The following is a 21,375-nucleotide window of genomic DNA, read 5'->3' on the forward strand; positions in this document are numbered from 1 at the left end:
TCCCATTCATTTTCTTTTCTTTAGTCAACATGCATTCTTGTTATGTTCAATTTGGAATCCAAGGAACTTGAATGTTATAAAGTTCTAACCTTATGCAATAAGTGGAAGTAGTGGCAGTGGTGGTTCTAACAGTCAGAGCAGCAGTGGTTTTATTCATAGATTTGTTAATCAAATTTAAGAGCTATTTTGGAGTATGACATAAATTGCATATTTAATTTTTTTGTATATATTGTTAACTACAAGGAAAGCTGTAATAACTTCTTTATGAGGCATAAATTCATATTCAGGATCAGATCCATTTATGAGTTTTGTATCCTGTCCCATTTACCTAAATTTATATTTTATATAGTAACACATGGTTTTAAGTGATACTCCTTTAACATGTCCTGCATTCCAATTCAAATGACTTAAATAAATGGGGGAAACACACAAGATTCAGTAAGTCAGAAGCACAAAATGCTCAGTATAGTTGAAAACAATGCTGGAAATTTGTTTTAAGACAAAAAGAAAGGGGAAGAGATACGGCTTTACACAACCAGGAAATCATAACTGAATTCCTTCTACCTTTAAACCCTAAATATTTCCAATTAAAATCAGGAAACAGAGTCACTTCTGGATGAAATGGCAACTTCAGCACAGGTATACAAATGGTCCTGATTGAAATGATCAAAGAAACAGAAAACTAAAGAAAAGCTGAATGAGTAGGTGAAACTGAAACTAGAGGAGGGCACCTTGAACTGTGAGCTATTTCTGTTAGTCGTGGATCAGATTAAAGGAAAATATTAAGGGTCAGTTCATAACTCTCTTCTTGAGCAAGTGGCACAACCTCAGGGGATAAAAATAAATAGGCAGTGTAGTGACAGCGGTCTGATAGACAACAGATCAATGGGAAAAAATGAAGAGCCCAGAAAAAGACCAACACGTGTGGGAATGTGGAAATGACGAAGGGGCAACAGTGGCAGACAGGTAGGCCTATTCGGTAAATAGCATTGAAACAATTAGCCAATGAAATGTGAAAAATGATATAATTGCATCTGCGTCATACACCATCTAGAAAAAGAAATTTCATGTAGATCAAAGGCCTAAATGTGAAACATAAAACCTGAAAGCACAAATCATATGATACCATAAGACCGAAGATTTGTAAGACTCACTACATTATTTTAAAAACTTCAAAACAAAAGATACCAAACAAATATGGGAACAACAGACGCTGTGGACTACTAGAGAGTGGGGAGGGAGGTTGGATAAAAAACTACCTATCAGGTACTAAGCTTACTACCAAAGTGATAGAATCCATACTCCAAACCTCAGCATCATGCAATACTCTCATGTAACAAATCTGCACACATACCTCCTGTACTGAAAATAAAAGTTAAAATTTATATATACACACACACACACACACACCCTGTAAAGATAAAAGCTACAAAGAGATGCTTTCAATGTCGAAAGGGGACAAAAAATTGTTAAGTATATGTAAACAACTAGTACAGATCAATGAAAAAAGGCAACCCAATAGGAATCTAGACAAAGAATATAAATAGTCCAAGAAAAGACATTAAAAGAAAAGAAAGCCTCAGTCAAAAAACATTAAAAAAAAAAAAGAATCTCATTGATAATAAGGTAAATGCAAATTAAAACCAGATGCTATTTCACACCAATACAACTGGTATAAGTCTGAAGAAACCACGTGCTGGCAATTATGTGCAGAAAAAGTAGGTCTTGTGTACTGTAGACAAGAACAAAAATTGTTACAACTATGAGGGAGAATAAGCTGCAATATTCATTAAAGTATGACTAGACTGCGCAACTCACCAATGTGATTTCTAGTTGTATATCCCAGAACAGTGTTGAGAACAGGCACAATTGTGTACCAACAGCACATCACCCACAGCCATACAACCCCTCTCTAGGTGATTTATAGTGAGTGACTGGTGGGAGCGTTTCTGATTGGGGCCTACTACTGGCAGTTAGTGAGCAGGGGCCAGTGCTTTGCATGTGTGAAAATATCTTCCCGTACAAGAATTACCCTCTTTGTACAGCTTTTGAATATTCTGCTGGACAAACCTGTTCATAATAATCTGAGTTTAAATCTAATTCCATTTTAATAACAAAGACTTTTTTGTAGTTTAATATACACCGAATTTTCAGAAATGGAATTACCATGTAAATCAAAGGAAGAATGAACTTGTTCTGAAAACAAGCTGTTCAACATTTTATCGACAGTCACTCATGGCGTATGAGTCATCAATACCATATATCTGTATCAAGCTACATCTGTGACTGTCACAGAAACATGGTGACTACAAATATCTGACTTAACTCATGTAGTCAAACTGGAACATTTATATACTAAAATGCATGTTATTTTATTGTAAATCACTTCACTTTTATTTATCCCTTACATTAAAGTATTATACTGATATTTTTGAAATTATGCAGGCAGGCAGATTATTTTATCTTTGAATTTCATTCCTGGGTAGTAAAAGTGATGTCAGAATATTTGTTATGAAAAGAAGGTAGAGTTTGACAGGGTTCAGAAGTACCCCCTAGAAAAACTCATCTATGTGCACAAGGAAAAAAATGTTCAAAGGTATTCACGGTAATGTGTTTGTCACAGCAAAAAATCGAAAGCACCCTTCAATATCCACCAACAGAAGATTGAAAAAATAAATTATAATGAATTCATACAATGGAATCAACATGGGAAAAAAATCTGTAAAACATAAAACAGTACAATAATAGCATGTTACAGAAGGTCATGAACAATATGATACTATTATGCAAAGTTTAAAAATTAAAAAAAAATATTGCTGACACCTACTGAAATTACAAACAAGTTTTAAAGCATTGGAAGACAAAATTACACAGCAAGTTTAAAGAAGTGGTACTGCTGAGGAATATGGGAGTTATTGATGGGATAAGGGACTTAGATAGCTAACATTTCACCAGGTATAAAGAAAGTTGTATAATTAAAGAAAAACATGAAAATTAGTTGAGTCTGGATGGCAGGTACATGAATGTTCATTATATTATCTATTGTCTGAAATACTTTAAAGTTTTAAAAAGTGAATGATTGTTTCAGTCAGCTCCTGGTTTTTATCTTTTTATTTCTGTAATTTGCAAATATTCTATAATTAACTTGTTTGTAAAAAAGTATATCTTTCCTCTCTTAAAATGTGTGTACTTTAAAATTACAACTTTAAATGCATAAATAAAATATATAAGAAAACATATATATATGCACAGAAAAAAAGAGCTGGAGGATATATTCCAAAATGTCAATAGTGGCTACGTCTGGATAGTGGGGTTAAAGGTCATTTTCATTTTATTTTTTCTATATTTAAACAAATGGTCTCACCAAATGTACTATTTTTATGATGATAAAACAATTTTTTTTTTCTTTTTAAAAAATACATTTGGGCCAGGCGCGGTGGCTCACACCTGTAATCCCAGCACTTTGGGAGGCCGAAGCAGGCGGATCATGAGGTCAGGAGATGGAGACCATCCTGGCTAACATGGTGAAACCCTGCCTCTACTAAAAATACAAAAAATTAGCCGGAGGTGGTGGCGGAAGCCTGTAGTCCCAGCTACTTGGGAGGCTGAAGCAGGAGAATGGCGTGAACCCGGGAGGCGGAGTTTGCAGTGAGCCGAGTTGGTGCCACTGCACTCCAGCCTGGGTGACAGAGCGAGACTCCTCTCAAAAAACGAAAAAAAAAAAAACCATTTATGTCAGGGGAGAAGGGGAGAGCACGAACACAGTTCTCTCTACCACAAAGTATGCAGTCGAGCTTCCCACATTTGGGGAAATCGCAGGGGTCAGCACACCTGGAGTGTACTGAATAAGCCTCGCCCTGGGAAACCAACTTTGTGATCTTGGTATCTCCCCCACCAAGTAAGTATCTATGATGATTAAAAAAAAATGTTTAAAAATAACCAGAAGTTAAAAAAAGCCTTTTTGTTATTTCTGTGCCTTGAATGCTCACATTGTTTGAATTACCACAGGGCAATGAACCTGGGATTATACTGTAAATGGATTACATTTGCATTAATCAATTTAGACCCTAGAAACTGAAACTGTGGTCTCACCTCTGGATTGCCAGACTTGGATTTCATGGTGCCTGGTGTCCACAGAGGGAGTCTTGGATTCCTATCTGATAGGGAACTGGAATGTTTCTTGAGGTTAACCAAGGTCCTGAGAGTGAGGAGTCTTAGCCTTCAGTTTAAGAAGGCTGTGTTGAACCTTAGTCCCATTGCCAAACCCTAATCTCCAGATCTACTCACAGGCCACCGTGGAATTACATGTGGGCCTGCATCACCCGATGCCACTCCTGTGTCCTTTACCATTTGCAATGATCACTTTTCCAAAGGTTAATATTTTCTACAAAGTCAATTCAGGAATTATGGAATCTGGAGGGTCCTGTAGAATCTTACACTGTAGTACACTATGATTTCCTTGAGTGCAGGCTCTGAACAGTTGCTGAAAGAATATGTCATATGTCTTCTGTGCTTTTTAGATTTATTTCATTAAGTGTCTAGTAATGACTAATATTTATAAACTCATGCTGTGCACCACAGGGGAGACAGAGATGAAGACAGAAATCCCACATTCTATTTTCTCACATTTTCTTATTGTAAGTGCTCCTGAAGCATTTTTACAGTGCAGTCACATTATTACTGAGTATTTATTCCAATCCCAAGCTTCAAAAGCTTGGGATTTTTGAGACTATTGCCCTACGTCTGCATCTTGATGTGGCACAGGTACTGACTGTGACACTGATACAGCTTACTTGAAGTAACAATATTAGGCAAAAGTAACAATATTAGAATGTTAACTAATTTTTAAGCAAATACAGATCATTTCAAGTCAAGCCAGTTATCTTTTCCAGGGCACGCATTACTTCCTGGTGAGAAGCAGCACAAGAACAGAAGCAGTTCTGTTATTGTGGACTGAAAAAATACAACCTTCACATTTTCTTTCTTACTTAATAGATCAATGAAATAACCAGAACTACAGGTTGAATTTTTGGTATTAATACCATTTTCAATATGAATGGGGTTTTATACTACAGTAGTTATGGGTTTTAATTTTATGTTATAAAAACACAGTATTGGCCGGGTGCAGTGGCTCACGCATGTAATCCCAGCACTTTGGGAGTCATGAGTTAAAAGACCAGCCTGGCCAACATGGCAAAACCCCGTCTCTACTAAAAATACAAAAATTAGCCGGCAAGGTGGCAGGCACCTGTAATCCCAGCTACTCGGAAGGCTGAGGTGGGAGAATTGCTTGAACCCAGGAGGTTCAAGACCTGGGCAACAGAGCAAGACTACATCTTAAAAACTGAATTTTGAAGATTACTTAGAAATAAAGTAGAATATATAATTCAATGTAAATAGGATGATATAAAAATAGAATAATAATAACTAAAATACAAACTGTAGGAATGCTAGTATTGAGATTACAAGTAATCTTTTAAAACAAAAAAATTATAATTTTTACCAGGAAAAGTTATTAGACACAAGCTACTATAATTTTTGAATTAAAGAGCTGCCATTATTGAAGATGTAAACTACACAAACTGATATTTGGCAATGGTGACACTGCAGTACAGTGGGGATGTGATAATGGTTTTAAGTCAACCAGATACCTGATTGAAAAAAATAATTGACATTGACTCCCACCCGACCTCTGTTACAAAAACCAGTGTCAGATGGATTGCAGATCTAAATACAATAAGTAAAACAAAAAAAAGCTTATGGAATAACAACATAGAATATCACCATGACTTTGGAATAAGCAGATTTCTTAAACAAGACACAAAAAGCATTAGTCGTAAAAGAAAAAATTGAAAAATATTAGATTATATTAAAACTAAGAACTTCCGTTTATCAAGAGACATCATTAGATGGCAGAAAGATAACTCGCAAAGGAGAAAATATTTGCAATACATATACCCATCCAGGGACTTTTATGCAGAATATATAAAGAATGCCTATAAATCAATACAAAAAAGGCAGAGAATCTATAAGTGGGTAAAGACTTAACAGGCATCCCACAAATCAGTAAACAACAATGGTCAATATATAAATGAAAAGGACCTCTCACTTCTCTAGTCACCAGCAAAATCTACGTAATATACTACCCCACACACACAAAAATGACTCGAATGAAAGCAAAAACAAGTATGGACAAAGATACAGAGCAACTGGAACTTTCAGATACCCCTGGTGGAAGCATAAAGTGGTACATTGACTAAGCTTGAGCATATGCCTACTCTATGACCCAACAATTTCTCTTCCATCAGAAAGCAGACATATTAACCAAAAGACATGTATAAGAATATTCAAAGTGACAATATTCATAATAGTCAAATACTGGAAATTACTTAAATATCCACCAACAGAAGAGTGGATAAATAAACTGGTAGTCACACAACACAGTAACATGAATGAGCAAATCACAACCATGTGCCATGACATGGATGAACCTCATAAACAGAATGCTAAATGAAAAATGCCCAATGCAAGAGCACATTCTATATATAAAGCTTAAAATCAGGTAAATCTAATAGGGTGAAGGGGTGTGGTGGCAGTAATTCGAAAGGAGCTTCGCTTCTGGGATGTTTGTAAGGTTCTGTTTCTGGGTCTGGGTACTAGTTACACTGGCATATGTTCAGTTTATGAAAATTCATCAAGCTGTGCATTTAAGATTTGCATACTTTTCTATGTGCATCTTATGCATCAATAAGTATACTTAAAATGTTATTTGACACAAATTACATGGGTATTTTAAGTGTTTCTGAGTCTTTTAGAGATGCTAATAACTGCAACTGATAAAAATAAACCATTTCAGAACCTTTAAAAAAGAACTGGCAGCAAAGGGGAGAGCACATGGTTCATCTCCTTGTATCTTTTTTCTCCACACCCTCTAATGACTAATAAAATGTGGCTTTCATTGCGAAGTCTTTACAATGATTCTCCTGGCCAGGTCTGTCCTCAACCAAATCACTTCCTTATTCAAGTGCGTGTAAACAGCCTCCTCCTGGCTGCATACTTCTGTCTACCCTCTGGCTCCTGACATTGTGGTTCACATGAAGTTTCTGGTCTTTTAAATACCCATTGGAAGACGCTCAAAAAGGCTCAGAAAACTGTTCCTTGATTTTGGTCTGCTTCATTTTTTGGGAAAGCAAAACAATTCCCAGCACCACATGCTTCTCTACTGCTGCCTTTATTTATTTATTAAAAAACATCCAACACACTACCCAAAGAATTTTCAAGTGTCTCCTTCCACTTTTACCATCTACCACTGCCAAAATCTAACTACTAGCAGAGTAAAATAATCTCAGCTCACATCATGGGAAATATTTCTTTGGCTCTGAGAAAACCAGAGAGAAAGTGCTGCAAAATGTAGGTTAGGAAAATAATGTGAAAGTGATTTCAAGTTGATGATTTCCACAGTATGGAATGTGATGGTCTTGCATATGTGACTCTCTGAATAAAGACCCCAAAAATACTGTGAGGTAAGATTATCATTTTTAATTGGCCCCAAATAGAAGAGTCATAAGGGATTTTCAGGCGAAGCCCCTTTACTCTATCAGGGATACTCAGGTGTGTTTTCTCAATAAGCGTTCTTTAGATTTATCAGCAACAAACTAAAGAATTCCACTGTAATACAAAGCTAACATGCTGATAGAGCGTCTTTGAAGAAGCTTTCATAAGACAGACTAATGTAAACAATTTTTTCAAGGCTTCCCAGCCTATGACTACCAGTGAAGTCTGATTAATAATAACCACCAAATCACACTGGCTCTCTGTCCCCACCAGTTCATACGGGGCCTTATTTGGAATGTGTCTATCAACTAATCTGGGCATCCTAGTGGAAATTCCTCATGGGCCCACGAGCTCACACTTGCCATAGATACATGAACACTAGGGTTGTCAGGGTGCCCAAACTCTGCAGTAGTTTCTGGAGTAGTGGAAATGCTCCTTCCTTGTGCTTCACTCTCTTAGAGGGAAAAAGGCATTGTGGTGACCCAATGTCTTACAGAGGTCAGTTCTTCAGGTTTTACTCTCGCCTTCCAAAGGTCTCAATCAGGGGAGCAATAGGGCTGGGCCAAAAGGCAAATCAAGTGACAGGCAGCACATCATTCCTCCCTCTTGAGACTAAGGCTTGACTACTGGATTACCCTGTCATGCCTGGTTTCTTCTCCCTTAGGAGGAATTTCATTCCAGGAGGTATCCCAATCACTTTCAAGAGCTCATTCTACCAATTCTCTGGACATGCCCCTCCTCTGAACCCTAGAAAATAACACAGTCTATACTGAAGCTAATCCTTGGTACTTAACTATTTGCATTACTATTCTCCATAAAGAAAATGGGCTTAGCATGGTGGCTCACACCTGTAATCCCAGAATTTTGGGAGGCTGAGGAAGGAGGCCCAGGAAGGAGGCCCAGGAGTTCAAGACCAGCCTGGGAAACATAGCAAGACTCTGTCTCAAAACAAATAAAAAATAAAAAAGTAAAAAGTAGCCAGGCATGGTGGCACGTGCCTGTAGTCCCAGCTACTTAGGAGGCTGAGGCAGGAGGATTACTTGAGCCCAGAAGTTCGAGGTTACAGTAAACTATGATCGTGCCACCGCAATCTAGCCAGGGCAACAGAGTGAGACCCTAACAAATTAAATAAATAAAAAAAAGAATGGCTCACTGGATTTGGCTTAGGTAGCAGAAGAGGTGGCAATACTTCCTAGTATACTCAGGTAATGAGAAAAGCCTTCAGGGAGATATGGAAGCAGTCAGGTCTCCAACCCAGTACCTCATCAGGTAAACAAAATCATCTCTAAAATGGTCTGTTTTAGTTAACATGAATTTTTTTTTAAAGCTTTGCAAGCAAGTTTTATAGTTTGCTTATAAAATAGTACTGTCTCTGATTGATTTTAAAGACAGAATGACAAAAAAGTAAACCCCAACTTAGATTGTACCTACTTTACTAATGAGGAATCTGAGGGTAGCATGGGGAAAGGCTCATCCCAGACAATCCCTGGCAGTTCTGGAGAGAGCCCAGTTTTCCTGACTTCTAGACCACAGCTTTTTTTCCTCTGTGCCATGTTTCCTCAGTATCTCCCAGATAAGAAGGCTATATTTTCTAAGGCTAAGTCATAATATATACTCTCCTTTCCACAATCATTGAAATCTCCTTCACAGTGGCCCTCCCTCCCTCCACTGAAAGAAAAGTAAAAATGCCAAATGTGGCTGGTAGAGAAGGAAAAGGGAGTTGGACTAACTGGTGGGGACAAAGAGGCAGGGGTCCACCCTCACTTCTATATGGCTGGGTATGCACAGAAACGGGGTGGGGGGCGGGGACATCAAGGTGGAGAGGGTGAAACAATAATTCCAAAGAGACCAGTATCTAAACCCTGAATCATCCTTACAGAAGAGCAAAAGTGCTGGGCAAATAAATACTAGGTCCCTGGTCTACAAATATCTCCCTACAGGTAAAACTGGTTTAAAATTAACATTGACTGGAACCCTGAAAGGAAAAGTGAGGGACTAAGTACCTTGACAATCTAAATAGAATCAGGCAAGGAAACTGTGAGAGAGTACTAACTCTATTCTATCCCAGCTTCCACACCTCTACTGATCACACTTAGGAAGACCTCAGGTGTTGCTTCAGCACCTCCAGCTATGCTATCTTCTTTTCTCTAATCTCTTAACTCTTCCCCATCCCCACTCCCCAACTCCTACTCACTATGGCCTTACTGTCTCTCTACTCAGATACTCACCAGAATTGCTATGCTTGGCATCTAGCAGATCCTCCACAGATATTTGTTGAATGAGTGAACCCAATTTGTGTTACATATTGGTTAAAATGAAGCAGTAACTGCGATTAAACTGGCAAAAACAAAACAAAACAAAAAAAAACAACAAAAAAAAACCCAGCCAACCACCACCACAACAAAATATAGTGATTATCACTGAAACACTGCCTCAAACAGGAAAAACAATGACCATGGCAATAGACTAATTATCCATTAAAAGGGACTAGTTTTAGAAAAACATAAAATTTATTCAGCCACGAGAAATCATACGGTCAATCTGAATGTGACAACAAATTCTATGATCCAGTAGCAAAAAAATACTAAGATATATTTTGATTTTTATAAAAAGTAAAGTAGAATAAAATAACATTAATCATATAAGATCCTTCCCTCTCCCCTTTTAACATAAAAAGGTATACTTCTTGGTATACTTGGTAAGAAGATATACATGGTATACGGGTAATTTTTCTTTCTTTTTTTTTTAAGACAGGCTGGAGTACAGTGGTGCAATCATGGCTCACTGCAGCCCCTACCTTCCCAGGCTCAGCGGGGGTCCTCTCACCTCAGCCTCCTCAGTAGCTGGCACTACAAACTCAGGCTACTATGCCTGGTTAATTTTTGTATTTTTTGTAAAGAAGGGATTTCACCATGTTATCCAGGCTGGTCTCGAACTTCTGGGCTCAAGCAATCCGTCTGCCTCGGCCTCCTGAAGTGCTGGGATTACAGGTGTGAGCCACCGCTCCTGGCCTAAATTTTTTTTTAATTGACCAATTATCAAGAATATCAGCTAGATTCTTAAAAAGTCTTTCATAAAAAATATAGAATGGATAAAATGGTATCCCAAGTTACTTTAAGCTCTAAATACCTAGGGTCTTATGAGTCTATTAGCAAATTTCCCTTTCACTTATATATGGCACCTTCTGTAACTCAATATATGGTTTTTCCTAAATATAACTGACTGTTACAAAATGCTCTCCAGAAGACCAATAAGATTGAAGTTAATTTATATTTCTGCATTTTGCATATCCAGGAAAATAATTTTTAAAGCTTCTGAAAATCATTTCAAACTTTGTGACTATACTTGACATGGGATGGACAGAAAAGTATCTGTTACCTGATATACATTCACTATCCTCAGTAACAACAGAGAAAAACACAACCATGTAAACACAGAGCTCTAGAAGTGGAAGGAGCTTGACAGTTTACTTGCTTTAAAACAACTTGCCTGCAATGTGGAATCTCTTTCATAATATCCCCAAGAGAAGATGGTCACTCTTCATCGGGAAAGTATGGCAGCATACTTCCCTGATGAAAAGCACGAATTCTAATTTATGTGTGTGCGTGTGTGTGTGTATATGAATTCACTTATTCATCATGAACATCTCCTGCATAACAAGTTCTCTGGTAGGCCAATGAACGTGACACTGCGCCTCTATCCCTCAGGCTCTTCCCAGTTTTCCTGTGTTACATTCAAATCACATTCCTTATTATAACACCACTGCTTCTAGTTTTACTTTCTGGCATAACACTTTAAATAAAAGCCTTTAAATTCTTGAAAGCTGGCTATCACATCTTCCCAAATACTTCTTTTTTCATAACCTCCCGCCCTCTAAAAACTTCCAGTTCCCTCCATGCTCCATGTACAAAATTAATGAAGCATTGCATTTAGTTCAAAAAATCAGCTGTGGCTGGGCACGGTGGCTCACGCCTGTAATCCCAGCACTTACGGAGGCTGAGGCAGGCAGATCATGAGGTCAGGAGTTTGAGGCCAGCCTGGTCAACATAGCAAAACCCCATTTTTACTAAAAATACAAAAATTAGCCAGCTGTGGTGGCACACACCTGCAGTCCCAGCTGTCAGGAGGCTGAGGCACAAGAATCGCTTGAACCCAGGAGGCAGAGGTTGTAGCGAGCTGAGATCATGCCACTGCACTCTCCAGCCTAGGCGAAAGAGCAAGATTCTGTCTCAAAGAATAAACAACCAACCAACCAATTGCACAAACAGATATATTTCTAGGCAGCTATTTGTGTGGGAAAAGGTCTTCAGTTTGTGATTGACAATAGGTTTGGTGTGAGCTAATAGTCTGAAGTAGCTGCTAACTCAATCTTAGGTTTTCTTTCATGAAGCACAGGGACAGTTTATAAAGTAACAGGTTCCTTTAATGGTCACCTATATCTGAAGTATTATTCTGTTAGAAAGGACAGGTTGGGCCAAAGAGGATGGCAAGATGCCTGTAAATCATATCTTACAGGCTGGGCGCGGTGGCTCACGCCTGTAATCCCAGCACTTTGGGAGGCCGAGGCGGGTGGATCACGAGGTCAGGAGATCGAGACCATCCTGGCTAACACGGTGAAACCCCGTCTCTACTAAAAAATTACCCGGGCGTGGTGGTGGGCGCCTGTAGTCCCAGCTACTCGGGAGGCTGAGGCAGGAGAATGGCATGAACCTGGGAGGCAGAGCTTGCAGTGAGCCGAGATCGCACCACTGTACTCCAGCCTGGGCGACAGAGCCAGACTCCGTCTCAAAAAAAAAAGAATCATATTTTACAGGTATGAAGGACATGGAGCCAAAATGTGGTATGAAGTCAGAACAGTCAGCCAGTGAAGGCACCAGCGTACGAACAATCAGGAGGAAAATTAGGCATCCAACCTTATGCCAGCGTTGGAGCTGCTCTGGTACTGGGGCATTTTTAGAGGGTCTGAGGTAGAAAGACAACAAGGAAGTCTGCAGGTGAAAAAGCCCAGCAAGGAGGAAGGGGAACTGGGAGGTGACAGCCACCTGATACCGAGGTTTGCTGAGAAGGAGATGGCAAAACCAGGGATTTGTCCAGAGAATTTTACCACAGAAGCCCTCTGGCTATATACTCAGTGGCAAAAAGTACCAATGTCTCAAATGTAGGGAGAAAGAAAAGTTGATAATCATATAATAATTTTGTCCTTAAAGTAAACTTTGTGTTCTTGAGTAACTCAAACAAAGCATTGCATATTTCAGGGTACATCTGCTTAATCTTCAAACACATGAGATAAAAATAAACTTGGCAGCAAAGTTTGTTTTTTAGCAGGCAGCTTTCTCACTCCCTCCTTTGGGATGTTAATCTCCTTATTTTGGGGGGAAATCCTTGCCTCCTCCAGATCTGGTTTCACGACACCACTTAGGGGCATCTTTCAGAATTAATAATCACTGGCCCAATTGTCCTTGCTCTGCTGAATATGTCACACTACTGCTCCACAGACAGCAACAGGGGCCAGCTGAGAACAGGTTTGGTGATAACTTGCACCACCCTCCCTAAATCTGATGGAAGAAGCTGGGAGAAATGTAATAATAAAGGTTCTAAAGACGGTCTAGCAAAATGTATTCTGTAGCTCTGAGGCACTGAATATTTAGCCATTTTGAATATTATCACTGGATTTACAATAGGCCCTTGTGTTCTCTGTTTGTGAATAGGGTCAGTTGGCAGCTAGTTAAGTTTCTTAGGGAGTTATTGAAGCCAGCATTAAAATAAAACCAAGCACAGGATTCCCTAAAAACTGCAAAGCACTGGGAAGTCTGCCTAGAACAATATCAGGTCATCTTACAAGTCCAAGAGCAGAATACTTGAGCAGTATGTATTAGTAATAGAGGGCTCACCTTTCAACAGTGGCTAGAACTGGTCATGCCTTCATGCCTGTGTCCATGGTTTTGGTTTACTTTCTACGGGGCTTCAGAACTCTGAGACCTCAGAGGTGGGTAAAGATGTGAATCAGGCTAGATAGTGGCTAAGAAAAGTGACCTAGTCTTACTAGCTGTCACTATAATCAGTGGTTAATAATTATTTTTAGCCAAAATATTTCATCATCTTTGAATCTGTTAGAAAAGTCATTATAAATGTCTATCTTTGAAAGGTCCAACTGCTATATTACTGTGCAAAAGATCTGTAGTTGAGATACATAAGATTCTGGACAGTAAACAATAGTCCTGGTACCCACAGGAAAACTGCAGAAGCATGAGGTAAGTAATAAAGCAAGTTCAAACCATGACCGGTAGCACACATTTACAGCAACCTCAGAGAGTGATTTAGAAGCATTAATTACCTACAGGAAAGGTATTATAAGAATGGAAAAGACAAAATCCTGCAATCAGGTTGACCTGTGAACCATAAGCTCAGTTGCCTGGTAGAAGTAAGCGTTAATTACCACAGTGAGTCCTCTCCCTGAGAAGGAGAAGGAACCTGTTCCTTCTACTACCGCATAAGTCACATTTCACATTAAAGCAGCACCCACCTGTCACATTTCACATTAAAGCAGCACCCACCTGTACCTTCCCAGCAGGACCAACCACAAAAGTAAACTAAAAGCATAGTCTAAAATGAGATGAAGAGCAAACTGCCCAAATTAGCATAGATATTTGCCCTACTAAATGGTTTTCTCTGGCATTTCATGTTCATTTTATTTTGGGAATTTTCCCCCCACATTTGGAAAAGAAGTGGAAGCTAAGTAAACTGTAAGGAAGAAGATGAAACTTCCAACTCCCAAATTCCTCACAATTTGACAGATAAGGGATTATTGGATGAAATAGAGTGAAACAATCTACTATATGGTGAAAACATGTGCAATCATAAAAACAAAGAAATGTAGAGTTTCATTATTTGAGGATTTAGAGACAAGAACAACTTAGAGTAGTGTGAACAGTAAGTCCATTGTTTAGCTGATAAATAGGAGACCTTCATTTCCCCAGACTGTGCTAACATGAAGCAAATGTTTTAGTGAAGGAAAAGGAAAGAAATCTATTTTTATATCCCCTGCTACAATGGATTTTGTCTGTTAGAGACAAAGTTAAGTTCTGACTATTTACAAATGAACTCACACATACATATTACCCCAACTCAGAAGACATACAAATCCTTAGGAATGTTTCATGTGTGGCTGTGTGTGTGTGTGTGTGTGTGTGTGTGTGTGTGTTCCTCAATTCACGGAGTGAAAACACTGGGTCACCTACTTTCAAAACTAACAAATTAAAGTTAAAATTGTATCTCTACTCCATACCATAAACCAAGATAAAAATCTAGATGGATTAAAAAGTGACACATATGTGTAACTATTAAATAAAATTAAAATGCATATCTTCATAAATGAAAAAGTAAAAAAGAAAAAAGCCAAAAACCCAAAAACAAAAAATCCAACTTGTAAATACTTTAAAGACATTCAGAAAAAAATTTTAAAAAATTAGAACTTTTCCCATAAATTTTTACTTTTATGGCAAAAAATCAAATAAACGAAGTTAAAAAGCAAGTCAAAAATGGAAGAGAATTATCAGAACACAGATGAATAGCTTCCTATAAAAAGCTTTTACCAATAAATCAGAAAATGAATACCACAATTTAAAAACACAGCCAAAGAATACAGACAATTAAAAAAAATACAAGTGGCCAACTTACACATAAGGTAGTGTTCAACCTCTTTAATAGTAAAAGCAAATTTAAACTAAAGCTCGATACCTTTAGTTACTGACATATTCAGGACTCTACTGTTGAAACAGTTTTATAACATTTTTTCCCTAGAAAATCAAGGGGCGTATTTGCATATGGAAATTAATTAGCCTTGAAAAGTATACAGTATTTTCTTACAATTTAAAATCTCTACGTTTATTACTTCATTCCCACTAATTCCTAACTTGCTTGTTTTCCCCTTTCCTCAGTGAGACATTTAACTATTGTACTCATCTTTTTAAATACATCTGCTATTTACTTATCAATTCTAGGGAATTTTGTTGTAAAAAATTTAATTTTTGCTTTTTTCTTTACTAGTATCTTCTTTTTTTTGTAAGGGGGGACTTGTCATTCTTTCTCTGATTACCTCAGTGGAATGAATAGTTGCTTGTTTTTTTCTTACCAAATAATAAAAGCAAAGGCTAGCTTTTTATACTCAGAGTTTTGGAATCACATCTAAAGGCTTTGATATGTCGAATTCTGACTTTTGTCAATGTTTAAATCCACATAGGCATGCTCCTTTCCATCTTTAATTAATATCTATAATATGCAAGGGGTAAGGTCAAAAAGCAATAAGGGGGAAAGGCCATTAACATAACACAAAAATCTTCTAGCCTAAAGTACTATATTGTCTGGCTCTTTAGTAAAGCCCAACCTAAAAAGCACATCTCTTAACCATATAAAACAGCAAAAGAATGGATGCTCTGGCAGTTAAACACTCTCTCACAAACTGAATCGTTTCCAAATACCAGGTGTTCCAGTTTCACTGTGTTTTGATATTGTCAGAAAGGTTAGCCACTTTTTTTTTGCTCCATTTAAGCATTCATTGCCTTTATTTTTAATATAATTAACTCGATTATAAATTTATGTGATTTAATCTTTAATAATGGCCAAGTTTAACAACTGGTTAACAAATTTCCTGAAAATTTAGCAATCTGCTCTTATGAGCCGACAGTTTTCCTTTTCCATTTCCAGACCTGAGTGTTCTATTCCACCCTTTTGGAGGTTCTAGTCCCACATGACTCAGTGTTGGTCTTGTTCCTGTATCTGTTTCTAGTCTAGAACCTTCACAGTACTTGAGTCCTCTTTGATGATCGAGGCTTGTTTTGCTCTAAATTGCAGGTCCCCTGGAACTGACATCTCAGCGCCTCAATAATTCAGGCGCTTGTTAGGTAGCCTTTTGAGCACTCCCTCACTGGAACCTCAGCCTGTAGTGATTTTAGACTAATTTCTAGAGGTATGTTGTTTGTCATTTCCTTGAACTCTGAGTAGACATTACCATGCCCTTTGGATATTTTGTTATACCTTCTTACGGAAGCTATTTTTATCCATTTTTAAGAGTAATTGCAAAAATGTTCTTTATTATACATCATCTTACAAAGGAAGTTTGCAGGGGATGATGAGCACTAGTGCTACTGTAGTGCTTTCCTACAGAGGCGGCACTTGTCAATGAGCAAAGAGGCCAACATTGTGACATATACCTGGAGCTTCAGTTTCACTTCTTTCTAATAGCGAAAACAAATATTGTAAAATAGGCGTAATTTATCCTTAAGCTGTTTGGTTAAAGTGAAATGCAAATGTTTTAAACCAAAGGATTGCTCTACTCTGTAACTGCAAATTTAATTTCTACTTTGCTCTAAGAGTGACTTAGGAGATTGTATTTTAATATCTAGCTGATTAGAATTATTTTGAACAATTTTTTATTATTAACTTTGAGTTTTAGTTTATTTTGGTCAGAAAATAATAGCTTGTGCAGATTATATTTTGGAGATTTTATTAAAACTTTTCTTGTGACCTAGTAAATTCAATTTTTAAATTTAATTTCTACTTAGAGTACAAAATTTTATATCTACCTATTAAACGAAGCTTATTGTTTGTATTATTTAAATATTCTATTTCCATATTTATCCTCTACCTAATTTACATGTCAAATTCTGGAAGGCATGTCCAAGTCTTCTAATACAATTTCTATTCTGTAAATTCTAATTTTTATTTTAATGTTTTGCTTTATATGCACAGTATCTAAAATGTCTAGAGGAGGGAATATTTGTTAAATTTTTATATTTTACTCTTTTTTACCTACTTAATCTACTTTGACTTAATCTCAATCATATTATTCTATCATTATTCTTTGGAGCAATATACACTGAGATTTTGTCCTATATTTCACGGTAATAACTATAATAGTGAAAAAAACAGCCCTGTGTTTCCAGACTTTTAGGATACTCTGTATTTCAGTGCTACCTTACTTGGGACATAAAGACTTATGACCATTATAATTTTAGTTCCAATTGAATTTTTCTTTAATAAAATATAACTCTTTGTCCTGTTGAATGCTTTTCCTCTTGAAATTTCCTCTACCTAACACTAAATTTGTATCTTTATCTTTACAAAATTGTTTACTTTAAACAATTGTTGTCCTTATCTTTTATTTTCAAACTTTGAACTGCTTTATTTCACATGGTTCCTGTAAACAGCATGATTCTCTTGAGTTTTTTGGAGTGCCCAATATAAGCGTCACTGTCTTTTAATTAAGTTGTTAAATTCCTTCACATTTACTGTGGTAATATATTTGGTCTTGGGTCTAGCCTGCTTCCATTTTCTTATCTTTTTTCCTCTTAGTTTTTTTTGTTATGTTTTGTTTTACCAAATGAAGTTTTCTTCATTCCTTTCTAGAAATCTTCACTTAATTGGAAATTACATATCTTATTTCTCTCTCTGACTAGTGAGTGCCTTAAAGAAAATCTAAATCTATCTGTCTCTACCTGTATCAAGAACAATGCTATAACTGCTGCTTCCTCGTGGGGAAAAGTTAAAAATTCAATGTGTTTTAAGTTAACTTTTCTTTTACCTTACAACCCTACTCTATCTACTTTCCAGGTCTTGTTAAAACAAAGATTCTACATTCAGATTTTTAAAAACAATGTGCCTCTTCCCTTTCAACAATTATTTTTAAAAAGACCTAAGCTTGAGAAACTATATAAACACTTAGTTGGCTTAACCTGTTCACATTAATAGTTTTGTTGTTCTCTATTCTTTCCTCTACGTTGTTTCACATTATAATTCATTTCTTGGTTAGCTGCAGTACTATTTTAAGCAGTTCTTTGTTAAAAGGAAAGGTATATCAATGGTAAAGTTTGTGAGATTTTGCAATGTTAGAGAATGTGTTTATGCTTTTTTTTTTTTTTTTTGCTCATGCATCCAATCATTCTACACATACAGTCATGCATCGCTTAACAACAGGAACACATTCTGAGAAATGCATCCTTAAGCAATTTAATCACTCTGTGAACACAGAGTATACTTACACACAAATTTAGATGGTACGGCCTACTACACACCTAGGCCAATATGGTGCGTAATGCTCCTAGGCTACAAACCTATACGCCGTGTTACTGTACTGAGTACTATACACAATTGTAAGACAATGGTAAGTATTTCTGTATCTAAACACAGAAAAGGTTCAGTAAAAATAGGGTATGATAATCTTATGGGACCACCATCATATACATAATCCTTCACTGAATGAAACACTGTTATGCAATGCATGACTGTATTTACTGAGTAAGTATCATATGCTAAATGTTTTTCTAGATACAAGAGGTACAGTAGGGAACAGCAGATAAAAATCCCTACCCATATGGAGCTTACATTCTAAGAGCCTAGAAGATAAGACAATTCATGAATCACATGTTTTTTCCTCTCAAATTCTGCAGCCAAGAAGAGATGCTTGATGTTGACTTCATTTTCTTTTCTTTAACTATTATTTTTTAAACTGGGCATCCTGCTTCAAACCATCTGGATGTTCTAGAATATTTTCTTTAGTCTTCAAATTCATATTTTTCTCTGGATTATTTCAAGGTCTAGGTTAAGGGTCTTCTTTCTCCCAATGTCTCCCCTGTACTCCAACTATGCCTGTTAGTAAGGGTGTTCTTTCAATGAGAGCCCAAGTCCTTAAAAATTCTCTTATTATTCTTCCCAGTATAAACACACACACACATATACATTAGTATATACATTTATTTATATTGAATTATCTGTATCTATTTTTCATGTTTCCAGTCTTTTCACTTAAAATTTTCACTGGGCTGAGCACAGTGGCTCATGCCTGTAATCCCAGCACTTTGGTAGGCTGAGGTGGGCAGATCACCTGTGGTCAGGAGTTTGAGACCAGCCTGGCCAACATGGTGAAACCCCGTCTCTACTAAAAATACAAACATTAGGCGGAGGGGGATGGTGCGTGCCTGTAGTCCCAGCTACTTGGGAGGCTGAGGTAGGAGAACCACTTGAACCCGGGAGGCGGAGGTTGCAGTGAGCCAAGATCACGCACTCCAGCCTGGGCAACAGAGTGAGACTCTGCCTTAAAAAAAAAAAAAAAAAAAAAAAAATTCATGTTACTTTCCTTTGGGTTCTATCAGAATTTCTTTAGCTTTCTTCTCACTCGCTAATTCAGGTTTCTTCAGTATTGAATCTGTTCCTCACTGCGTTGTTTTAAAATTCTGTAACCATGTTTTTAATTTCCACTAACTTTTTCTGTTCTCAGTTCATTTGTTTTTCTTATCTGCTCTGATTTTAATCAATGCAATGCCCTCTTAATTTTACTTTGAGTAATAACTCATTTTTCTCAGTTTTCTCCTATTTTGTACAAGAACTCTGTTTCAGACAGGAATATCACTTTTGTCGGTCAAATTAGTCTTTACTTTTGCATGCTACATCTTTCTATATATCCATGGATTCTTCTATGTTCATTCCAAGAGAGGGAAGTACCCATGTTTGTTTTGTGAGTCATAAAGAGTTGTGCCAGATAGTGTGTAAGTGTTCAAATCGGTGGTCTCCATAAAAAAAGGAGGATAGATTTTAGTTTTATTATAAATTTATTTGCCATGTTAGTGATCCAATAATTTGTATAAAATAGTAAGGGGCTGGCAAGTAGAATCACAATAAGGGATTTTACTTTTGTTCCAAATATATATTCCAGGTCTTGAGTAAACTAAGTGATAATACTGATTAATAGGAGCATCTATTATACATGTGTTATGTATGTGTATTATCCATAGATATATAATACATGTATATCTGGATTTATTATATGTGTATATATACAGATACTTACGTATGTATGCAAATTAACTTTAATATCTACAAAACACTTAAAAATGGATATTAGATCACAAGTACAACCTCAACAATGCCACCAAAATATATACACTGTGCAGTTATTATTTTATTCTCCAACTTTCCTTGATTTTTGTTTTTCCATCTTATTGGCATCCCTACTGTAATAAAAAAAAAAGGGGGGGGGGGAGTTTATTTTGTCAAGTAATTGCTTAAAATTCCTTTCCATCTCCTCAGATATTTAAAGAAAACTCACAGTTTTCTTTGTCCCATCTTTTCTCCTTGGCTACTTCCCTACTTTTCCCTACAAATATTATGCATTATTCACATTGCAGTAAGTTACATCCATTCACTATAAAAAAGAAGAATACAACACACCCTGAAATCTTTGGGGCTACTAATTTCTAAAAAGGTTACATCAAGCAGTAAAGTTTTCTTTTATAAAAAAGAAAGTTTAAAGTTTCATCACTCAAATGTAGCCTATCCAAAACACCTGGAAATGATTTCAAAGTTTCAAAGTCACTATTCTGATAGGTATTACTTCCAACCCAACCATTACTGGCCTTTGAAATATAGAAGGTAAAAGCAGACTGCACAGATCAAATACTATAGATAAAAGCATTTTGAAAAGCGTACGGTACTATGAAAACATAAGGTGGTAGTATTAAAAATGGATTTGGACATGAAATCCCAAACTCATTCATTTCAGTGATTCCTTAGTGCTTGGATGAGGGCAGAAAATAGTGAGACTTTCATCCAGATCCAGTTCAGCATCTTACTGGGATCATTTCAGGCCAGTCAGCTTTAATCAAATTACACTCTATCCATACATGATTAGAAACAAACTGAGGTTTTGGTCAAGTGCCACAGTTTTTCACTCAGGGCCATCATGCTCACTTTCTTGGAAGACACTTGGAAATTATGTGATCAAATCTGAAAGTAACTTTTCAAGAGGTGTGTGTGGTCTTTCTGACAAAG

At 36.9% G+C, this 21,375-nt stretch overlaps 1 protein-coding gene and 1 non-coding gene across 5 annotated transcripts in view; both read right to left on the reverse strand.

The window, feature by feature from the left end:
* EFL1 (elongation factor like GTPase 1) overlaps positions 1-21,375 on the reverse strand; it is a 132,597-nt gene that overhangs the window by 39,946 nt on the left and 71,276 nt on the right. The gene's annotated exons all lie outside the window — the stretch shown is intronic.
* On the reverse strand, positions 3,745-3,906 carry LOC112437251 (U1 spliceosomal RNA). The gene has a single exon (XR_003025887.1). It is a non-coding gene; the product is annotated as a U1 spliceosomal RNA (small nuclear RNA).

The sequence above is a fragment of the Pan paniscus genome, chromosome 16 (assembly GCF_029289425.2).
Source record: "Pan paniscus chromosome 16, NHGRI_mPanPan1-v2.0_pri, whole genome shotgun sequence".
Lineage (NCBI taxonomy): Eukaryota > Metazoa > Chordata > Mammalia > Primates > Hominidae > Pan > Pan paniscus.